Raw genomic sequence first — 11,691 nt, forward strand, 5'->3', positions numbered from 1 at the left:
AGGAAAGTAGAACCCCACACCTAGGATAAAGAGGATCCTCACCTGCATACTGTCAATGCCATTTTATTATGAGGAATGTTTATAATGTTACATCCCCAAAACAAGTTGCATAGAGTCTCTTATTTTACTCTTGCAAATTAAAATGATAATAAAGTTACAACTTTTTTAAAAATTAATTTTCAAAGGGTAATTACTAAAGACATCTTAACAAAACCTGCAGGTAAGAATACAATGGAGGATTTCTGAGTGAGTGTGAATGATTTTTGTTGGAGATGTACTAGGCAGATGACCACAGACCCAAATAACTTTGGGCACTCTTTCATATCCATCTGTGCTCCTTATCAGGCATAAAATTCCTGCTTGGGAACACTGAAAACCGAAGTAGGGATGGATTCTTTTTTAAACTAGAAAAACAAATGAAAAATTTTAAGTTTTTGAATGTACAAAACTAAAATACTCTCACACTCAACAAAATCATCTGTCTCACTCAGCTGCCAGCTAAAATGTGAATCTCTTAGAAACCCCTTGAGCTACACAGGCTTTAGTTCACTGGACATTATTTTGCTCAATCAAGATGACTTGTAAGATTAAATATGTCTATCTCCTTTCATCACAGCACCCAAGCCCACCAATCTAAGTTCTACTTAAGTTCCATTTGGAGACGATAATGTTTCATGAATTTGAGAAAGCACAACTTTGATATGTTCAACATATATTTTACTCATTTCCTCCTCGGAAGAAGAGACAAAGTCGATGTCTGTGATCTCCTTCCCTTCTTTCTGTAATATATTCGAAAATGAAGTGAATTTAACAGTTCATACCATGACATGCAATCATCTTATGCACTCATCAGAGAATAACAAGGGAATGATGTCTATATACACCAGTATCATACAGTAGCCACAGTTCTCTGGTTCTAAAACCCTCCCCTGTACCCATCAGAGTCTATGAATCCAAACTTTCTTAAGTAAAAAGACATTGTGTCTGCATATCCAATGTGCACATCCTTCTCTGTAGCTCAAATCATCTTTCTCTTACTTACTGCACTCAATTTAAAACAAGCAAGACCTAGAGAGTTGCTTACTATTTCAAGGCATAATTAGAGTAAAATAAAAAGTCTGTGTCCTTTCAGTAAAGCCACTCTTCCTCCCAAATAATTTCAAATCATGATTGACTGAATGCAATAATTGTAAAGTCCCAGGTAAGAGGGATGATGATGATGATGATGTATGTTTGTGTGTGTATATAATCAATCACAGAGATTGAAATGACATTGATGACCACATACTCCTTTATTAATGTTCAATGAGTTCATCAATAGCATTAAGAACATGATATAAAGAAACATTCCTCTGTTCTCCAGGCTTTCATGATGGTGAACATGACTGAGCTATAATTATGGGCTATGCTCTTTACATCTTGAATATGAAGATCTAAAGAAAATTAATATTGTAGAAGAAATCTAAACAAACACTGATGGAATTCTTCTCTTAAGAAGAGAAACCTACGTCAATCCCAGGCAGGAGATTCATGGTGTCTACCACACTGCTCTTCTTCCCAGCATTCAGTTTGGTCTACTCCACCTATCTAAGTTCTGTCCTATCCAAAGGCCAAGGCAGTTTCTTTATTAAATCAATGAAAGCAACACATAAACAGGAGGACCTCCTACACCAATTCAGCACCACGTATTTTCTGGAGTAAGTGGCAAATTCTCTAATCAAAGACTGTTAGGTCCTCTATGTATCTCTATTGGTCTATCTTCTCATAGGATCTTCATTGCAAATGGCATCCTTTTGTTAGAGGTAATTAGAAGATCACATGCCTGATACATATCAGAGAATCACGGATATATATCCCTCTTCATAATGAAGTCCTCCTGCGGAAGGTAATTAGAGTTCCTGAAGAGCTGGGAGGCAGGTGGCTACAGGACTCAAGTGACCCACCATTGTCTCTCACATCCCAAAACTTCCACCATGTCTTATCTCAGCACTCTGAAGATCAAGGTTCTAACACAAGAATCTTCGGACACACATTCAAACTGCAAAAAGGGGGCCTAGCAGGAGTGATTTGCCCCACACTGGGAATATCAAAACCAACAGCAAAAAAGGGAACACACTCAATTATTCAAATACAATATTATACCACCAAAAATTAATCAAGTAATGGGTGAGAATTCATTCTATTAATTTAATTTCACCCCAAACAAAAACTTCATATTAAATTTTGTTCATGTGTCTGTATAGGTATGCACATACTTTTTAGTTTTTATTATTATCTATAGAGTGTTTTACTCTTAATAGATTCAATATTCATCAGCAAGGAATGCCAGAAAATAAAGATAAAAGATAAATGCTTTTCAATTTCCACAGTTCCAAAATCAGATTCACAAGAATTCCTATGCATGAAATCAGTGGTAAACAGAGAAACCAAAAATTCTCTGTGAAACAATTTCCTTTACTGATATTTCCTTCTTTCCTACACTTTTATCTCAAATTTCACCCCAGTGCAAACATTTCCTGGCAGAAAGAACAAAGTCACTGAGAACAAAGCATTGTGTCTACCCCATATCAATGCAAATTTTCATTTGAAATATCTATCCACGTTTTCTCATATATCTGACATTTATTTTTATTGCCTTTTAATATTTCATCATACAAATATATCACACTTGTTCACCCATTTGGTTTTCCATAGATATTGTGGCTGTTTCCAATGAAGAACTGCCAGAAGTAGAGAAGCTTGAAAACTTTTGTTACTTGTTCTAGAAAACCAGTGCCCCTGGTTTGTGAGACAGAGTTCTTCTACTGCGTCAAATGTCAATTCTCTATTCACTGTGTGGAGATTTATCAAAAGAAAAAAGAAAAAAAAAAAACTAAGCATTAAGCTACTATGTAACTCAGCTGTATAATCCTTGAGTATCTTCTCAAGAGACTCTAAGTCAACACACTGTTGCTATACCTACATATCCTGTTCATTGATACATTGTTCACAATAACAAGAAAATTGAACACACTATGATGTTTATCATATATGGTATTTTAAAATTATTTTTAAAACTATCTTTTCAGATTCACATGTCAATCTAAGTTACCACTCCCTTCCCTCCTCCCAATCCTCTTCCACTGCCCCCATACTTTCCTGAGAGTGGTTAAGGCTTCCCATGGGGAGGCAACAAAGTCTGACACATGACTATGAGGCAGGACCAAAGTGAGAAGGAGAGGATTGGGGGAACTTGGGGAAACAGGAAGATTGGGATAAAGGAATGAGGTACCATCTTATACCAGGTAGAATGACTAAGATTGAAAACACCACTGATAGCTTATGTTGGAGTAAGAGAAACAATCCTCCAATAATGGTGAGAGTGCAAACTTGTACAGTCACTTTGGAAATCAGAATGGCAATTTCTCAAAAAATTGGGAATCAATCTAACTCAAGAACCACCAATATCCTTTTTGGGCATATACCCAAAGGATGTGCACTCATACCACAAGGGCATTGGCTCCACTATGTTTGTTCTTCATAAGAACTAGAACCTGAAAACAACCTAGATTCCCCTCAACTGAATAATGGATAAAGAAAATGTGGCACATTTACACAATGGAGTACTACTCAGCAGTAAAAAACAATGGCATCTTGAAATTTGCAGCCAGATGGATGGAACTAGGAAAAAAAAATCCTGAGTGAGGCAAACCAGACCCAGAAAGTAGAACACCAGTTGTACTCACTTATAAGTGGATGTTAGACATGAAGGAAAGGGTAACCTATAGTCTAAAACTACAGAGTAGTTAACAAGGAGAATCATAAGAGAGACATGCTTGGGTTCCCTGGGAAAGGAAAATAGATAAGCTCTTCTGATAAAATTGGCAATGTAGGGGGATGGACAAGGGAGGGGGGATAAGTGAGGTGGGAGAGAACATTAAGGAACTGGATGGCTGAAATTGGGGAAGGACAGAGAAGAAAAGCAAGGAAAGAGATATTTTGACTGAGGGTCTGGGTTACCTCGCTCAGGATAGTGTTTTCTATTTCCATCCATTTGCATGCAAAATTCGAGATAGGGGAGCAGGGAAGCACATATCTTAGTTAAGGGAGCCACCTTAGGGTTGGCAAGAGACTTGAACCTAGAGTAGCTCCCAGGAGCCCAAGGCGATGTCCCCAGTTAGTCCCTTGGGAAGCTGAGGATAGGGAACCTGAAATGACCCTATCCTATAGCAATACTGACGAATATCTTCCATATCACCATAGAACCTTCATCTGGTGATGGATGGAGATAGAGACAGAGACCCACACTGGAGCACTGGACTGAGCTCCCAAGGTCCCAATGAGGAGCAGATGGAGGGAGAACACGAGCAAGGATGTCAGGACCACGAGGGGTGCACCCACCCACTGAGACAGTGGGGCTGATCTATTGGGAGCTCACCAAGGCCAGCTGGACTGTGACTGAAAAAGCATGGGATAAAACCGGACTCTCTGATCATGGCGAACAATGAGGACTGATGAGAAGCCAAGGTCAATGGCAAGGGGTTTTGATCCTACTTCATGTTCCGGCTTGGTGGGAGCCTAGCCAGTTTGGATGTTCACCTTCCTAGACATGGAAGGGGGGGGGCTTGGACTTTCCACAGGGCAGGGAACCCTGACTGCTCTTTGGATTGGAGAGGGAGGGGGAGAGGAGTGGGGGAAGGATGAGAAGGATGGGAGGAGGGGGAGGGAAATGGGAGGCTGGGAGGAGGCGGAAACTTTTTTTTTTTCCTTTTCTCAATAAAAAAATCGATAGCAAAAAAAAATGGTACCTCATATTGTTGTGATTTGCATTTCCCTGATAGGTAAGGACGTTGAGAAATTCTTTAAGTATCTTTTTGTCATTTGAGATTCTTCTGTTGAGAATTCTTTGTTTAGGTCTGTACACCATTTTTAATTGGATTATTGGTATTTTGATGTTTAGTTTCTTGAGTTCTGTATGGTGTCAGGTTGGTGAAGATCTTTTTACATTCTGTAAACTGCCATTTTGTCTTATGGACTGTGTCTTTTGCCTTACAGAAGCTTCTAAGCTTTAGGAGGCCACATTTCTTTATAGTTGCTCTCAGTGTCTGTGTTACTGGTTTTAAATTTAGGAAGTAGTCACCTGTGACCATGTATTTAAGGGTACTTCCCAATTTCTCTTCTATGAGGTTCAGTGTGGCTGGATTTATTTTAAGATTTTTGATACATTTGCACTTTTGTGAGCAGGAATATAGGGGTCGATCTGCATTCTTTTATGTGTTGACAACCAGCACCATTTGTTGAAGGTGCTTTCTTTTTCCATTTTATAATTTTAGCTTCTTTGCCAAAAATTATGTGTTCATAGGTGTGTGGATTAATATCAGGATCTTTGATTTGACTCCAATTGCTCATATTTCTATTTTTATGCAGTTTTCATAACTGTAGCTCCATGATAGAGTTTGATGTCAAGGATGGTGATGCCTCAAGAAGCTCCTTTATTGTACAAGATTGTTTTGCTTATCATGGGCTTTTTGTTTTTCCACTTGAAGGTTATATTGTTCTTTGGAGGTCTGTGCAGAATTGTGTTGGAATTTTGATAGGGATTTCATTGAACTTGTAGATTACTTTTGGTAAGATTGCAGTTTTTACATGTTGCTCCTACCTATCCAAGAGCATGGGACATCTTCCCTTTTCTTATATCTTCTTCAGTTTCTTTCTTCAAAGACTTAAAATACTTAAAAAAATACTTAAAAGACTTTAAAAAATCTACAGATCTTTCACTTCTTTGGTTAGTGTTACCCCAAGATATTTTATGTTATTTGTGACTATTGTAAACAGAGAATTTTTTTGATTTCTTTCTCAGCCATTTTATCATTTGCATATAGGAGGGCTACTGATTTTTTAATATATCTTATATCTTGCTATATTAATGAAGGAGTTCAGCTGTATGAATTCACTGGTAGAATTTTTTTAGGGGTCACTTATGTATACTATCATATCATCTGAAAAGTTTGTCATTTTTCTTTCCAATTTCTATCCCCTTGATCTCTTTTTGTCATTGTATTGTTCTTGCTAGAACTTTAAGTACTATGTTGAATAGATGTGGAAAGAGTGGACAGCCTTGACTTATTCTTTTTTTTTTTTTTCATTTTAGCTTTACTTAGTTTCTTTTCTTTTTTTATTAATTTATTAAATAAAAATGTCTGCCTCCTCCCTGCCTCCTTTTTTCCTCCCCCTTCCCCCACTGCCCACACCCCACTCCTTTCCCCCCTGGCCTTGGTGAGGTGGGGAGAGCTTGGGGGGAAAATTTAAACTTTCAGACATCATGCACACCACACAAATATACATAGACACACAGGTATGTAGAAATATGTGTATATGCTTATGCAAATCAGGAAACAAGATGGTGGATCATAAAAAGAGAATCTTATGATCTTCAAAGAAGTAGGTAAAAGAGAGCATATGTACTTGTGACACAAAAACGTAAGGGTGGATTCTCTGAGACAAAAAGAGACCCAACCACAGATTAGCAAGAGATGTGCAGAAAGGAAGGCAGTATGGGTGTGAATTAGAAGAAAATAAATATAGTGGCATACGCATTGGAAAATACCATAACAAAACCAGTATGTTGTATATCAAGTTAATTAGTGAAAAATTAAGAAATTCTCATCAGTTTTGCTAGAAATTTCCAACCTGTCCACCTAATATATTTGTCTCTGGAGGAAAAACGAAACAGTTGTTCATCTGACCAAGGTATTGAATAATGTATGTGCTATACAGTGTGTGTGGCCTTGCCCTTCCCCTATTTCATGCTGTTCTGGATATGATTTAAGGTATAAAAAAAAAAAAAAAAAACTATGTCCTGGACATTGGATTTTCTCTTTCAGGAAACAATTACATGAAAGCTTCATTCAGCTTTTTAAAAAGATAGTTATATGTTTAATTTTCCTTTTAGAAACAGTCCTTTATCTTTATTACAATTTTATATAAATATTTCCAGCAGTTATTGTTTTGTAGCTTTTATTCTGTTTTTGATACATGATCTGAAAATACTGGCACAATTTACAAAATCTGTAGGAAATGTAGATATCTTAGTTTTATTCTAATCTTTCATTTTTTTTTTATCATTGTTAGCATCCAGTATGTGGATTGTGTGCCTTCATAGATATATATGCCATTGTGCTTGTATGGAAGTCAAAGGACAACTTGAGGGATTGGATTCACATAATTCATTGTCTATAACAAGTGTTTTTTTTTCCTGTTGAACAATCTGGGTAGCCTCTAGCAGAAGCCTTTGCAGCATTGTCTCCATCTAGGAGGATGCACTCACCTGTGATCATCACCTACTGCATTAATATTAACCAACAAGGTTACCTATAGATAAACAAATACTTGCTTTGAAATGTTGGCACTTGGGACTGAAGGGGAGGCTTAGGGGTTAAAAGCACTAGTTGCTCTTAGAAGGATATATGTTCAATTTCCAGCACCCATATTATTCACAACCACCTGTAACTCTAGGTCCAGGGGAATCAGATGCCCTTCTCTTACTTCCAAGTGCATCAAGTATATGCATCCATAGACAAATCACTCAAAAATAACATAAAATGAATAAATTTAAATAAAATAAGATGTTGGTCCTTGAGGATTTTCCCTTGTGACCTTTCCCACATTGAGAAGTTCTTTCTCATTGTGCCTAACATTTCTATATTCTCCTTGCTCCAAAATTAAATGAAAATTTTCAAAATAAAATTGATATTTGAATCATGGGTAGCTGTAGAATTTTTCATAAAATTTATTTTGCATTACATTTAAACATAGGTGTTTCTTCTTTAATCTATTGATGATGTAGAAACAAACGGAAAACTTTGTTTTAAAAATGAAATTTATCTTATATGCTTACTAACTTAGAAAAACCTAAATTATTAGTTTATATTAATGAACTTTAATGTAATTTTATTGTCAAATTATATGCATACAATTATATTCATATATTTTCTGTCTCATTCTGTTCAATTGAGATTATTATAAAATCTTGATTGGTTTCATTAAGCTTAATAAATAGCAGTTTTCCTACTTCTTTGTGGACTTAACAGGATACTAATATATTTCTATTTAGAATGTTTAAAAATCTACTTATGAGTACATAATGCTCATAATATTTTGATAGTCATTTTTTATGACAGATTTGAGTAGCCTTGCTGATCACACTGTTGTGAGTTTTTGTGTCTCTATTTTGTTTTCATAACTTGTATTTGTTCAGCTTTATAATTGTCATCTGTTTTTTAATCAACATGAATAATAACAGTTGTTTAATTCAACAACTCACTTATATATGAAAATCTACCAGGATATCCCAATTCCTTTTATTTGTGGAGTGCATTCCTGTCTTTATACTTAACAATTCTGCAAAACTTTAGAACATTTGAACATCTGTGACACTAATAGGTACATGCTGTCTTAGTTAGGGCTTACTATTGTTGTGAAGAGACATCATGGCCATGCCAACTCTTACCAAGGAAATACGTAATTGATTGTGACTCGCTTACAGTTCAGAGGTTTAGTGCATTATGGTCATGAAGGGGAGCAAGGCAGCATGCAGGCAAACATGGTGCTGGAGTTGACAGTACTACATCTTGCAGGCAACAGGAAGTTGACTGACTGTGTCATACTGAGGGAAGCTTGAGAAAAAAAAATCTCAAAAATCACTCCCACAGTGACACATTTCCTCCAACAAGGCCATACCTCCTTGAAGTACCCCTCTCTTTAGGGGCTATTTTCTTCCAAACCAACACACATGCATTTCAGACTTGCTTTTAGACAAAATCATATGACCATTTTATTTTGAAATTGACTATTATTTAATCATTTTCTTCAATGAAGCAATTGAATTCATATCCATATTTTATCTGGTACTATTTTAATGCTGCATTAAACAATTATATTTTATTGACAATTTGGTAAATTTATTGTGAAGTTATTGCATCGTATTATCCCTCAGTGGAACTTTTTCTGTAGGATCTGTTTTACCTGACAAGTAGTACTTGAATCACAGGCTTTCCTTGTATTTTTATATGTCTCTTATAAATAGCAGTTGCATTTTTATTCTGATATGAACATGACTGTCTTCTACATGAATTACTGAGTTCATTTCTATTTAATAGAATCCAGCTTTACATCCATTATTCTATTTCATACTTTTATCTATTTCCCCATATTTATGTACTCCTTCTTATGTGGTGAAATATTAAAAAGATGCCTCACTCGCAACAGTATAAAATTAATCAAAATTCTTATCTTCTTTCTGTGTTATTGTTAACCCTTCAATACTTACATGAGATTTATGATTCATTATAACCTGGCCTTGCAGTTGTCTCCTCTCCTCTGCTCTCCCTTCTGCCCCTGCCTCCCCTTTCTTCTTCATTCCTCTTCCCAAACATCTTCCTATTTTTCATTTGACTGCTGATCATTTAAAACACAGAATTCATGGTAGACAAGTGACATTCTGCTGGGCTAAAACCACTTCCAATTTTTTTTTGAAAAACTGAAAGAGCCCAATTCATAGCCACTATCTTCGTACATTGTCCACTTGATGATGTTTCCTTTTGACTGAGGTGCTGTCGCAGACCTTTGGTAAGGACTTCCAGTTTTATGATGCACACTCGGTCTATTAACTAAGCTCTTCTGGAGGTATCTTCTCCTGGACTCTGTTTTAAAATCTTCCAAGTGGTACACTGGCCTTTACCAAGATCTCATGAGCATAGAATCAAGGCACAGGTAGATTTTACTGGAAGACTGATGACGCCCTTCCGTGTTTTCTTGGCATCAGCTCCAGCATCATGAAGGTGAGGTTTTAGTATGTTGTTCTACAGAAACCTGAGTCTCCTCTGATGACGACCTTTAGTTTTCTTCTGAATTTCACTTTCAATAACTAGTCTACCTGTAATTTATTTCCTTGGGGCAGAGTCGATGGAATGGCATATTATCAATTATGGTGAATTCTATCATTATATCTCATGCATATTCTATCTAAGCTGTTATCTGCCTAGGCTCCTTCTTGTATTCTACTGCTTCCTAGAACACTCTTTTTGCTCTTGCGCTTTAGGTTTGGTGACTTTACCATGAACACCATCTTCTTATCTACCACTCTGTATACTTTGTCATATCCAGTTGTCAATACTACTGGTTTGTTCTTTTGAAATTCATTTTTATATACTTACCCTATTGTGAACATGGCAGTCTGCAAGTGATACAGCAAGCAAGACATCTCATTATTCATGGTGGACTCATCCTGTCTCTAAAGTACAATTTGCCTCTTGATTTTTGAAACATTCTTTATTTTCCTTTGTGATTTAAAATGGCATAAACTGATATATAAAATATAAAATGTGTTAATGATAAGGAAATAGCATGTGGTATAAGTATGCCTTGTGTAATGTTTAAATCAATTAAACCAATTACTTTCACGTAATTATTTCATTATAGTGAAAACTTACACTCATTGAAGAAAATTCTCCATGTTGTCTTCTTTTAAAATCTAATCAATTTTATGTGGAAAAAAATAGTAATGGATTTTAGAGGATATTTTTTCTTATCTAACTTTATTATCCTTTTATCTATTTAAACTTAGTAAATATGAATTTTTATAACCTGTGGTACTTCCATTTTCTTTAAAAGGAATTAATCCAAAGTTGTCCTTAAAAGTGGGAAGATAATTCATAAATGATATTTTATACTTCATTTATATTATTTGATTAGATCTTAAAACAAATTAAATGTTGAGTATTGATGAAAACATACAACATGAAATTTGAGCACTAGGGAAGATTCAGGAAGCATCCTCAACAATGGAGGGAACTATTAATGATATTTGGCTTAGGAAGAAGCATATAAAATTGCATAAACAGTATATTTTAAATTATGCATAGTTTGTCTGATGAGATTGTTATTCTCTCTGTCATACAAGAGTTTCTTAAGATAGTGTATTATTTTAGAAACAAAGAGAAATCATTGGTAAGTAAATAAAAATCACATAAAACACGTTCTTATTTCCACCTTTTTTTCATAGTGTGCACGTTCCCTTTTGGTTTTCTTGTCTAAAATTTCTAATACTTAAATCTTTTTAGGGAAATGAGAATAAAATTATCAGAAAAATAAGAATAACAAAACTATAATTCAAAAATTGTTGTAGATTTATTTCTTCTTTGTGCGACTAAGGATCATTGATCCATCTTCAGCTGCAGTGTCCCCTCCCCTCCCCTTTACTTTCTGAGTAATTTCAAATGTCTTCCCCTCCCTGATAGCCTGGAACTCCTGCACTGCAGTCTTGGCAACATGAGCTTCACAAATCACAGGCACCATGCTGGCATCATTCTCCCCTTCTTCCTTGAGCTTCTCCATCCTTCCTGGTCCCCAGTGTACTTCTCCAGTTTTGTCACTTTAAGAGAGAGAACATGAGCAAGGAAGTCAGGACCGCGAGGGGTGCACCCACACACTGAGACGGTAGGGCTGATCTATTGTGAGCTCACCAAGGCCAGCTGGACTGGGACTGAATAAGCATGGGATAAAACCGGACTCTTTGAACATGGCGGACAATGAAGGCTCATGAGAAGTCAAGGACAATGGCACTAGGTTTTGATTCTATTGCATGAACTGGCTTTGTGGGAGCCTAGCCTGTTTGGATGCTCACCTTCCTAGACCTGGATGGAGGGGGGGGGG

Source organism: Alexandromys fortis, unplaced genomic scaffold, assembly GCF_014885135.2.
Source record: "Alexandromys fortis isolate MF-2015 unplaced genomic scaffold, M_Fortis_MF-2015_v1.1 scaffold_25, whole genome shotgun sequence".
NCBI lineage: Eukaryota > Metazoa > Chordata > Mammalia > Rodentia > Cricetidae > Alexandromys > Alexandromys fortis.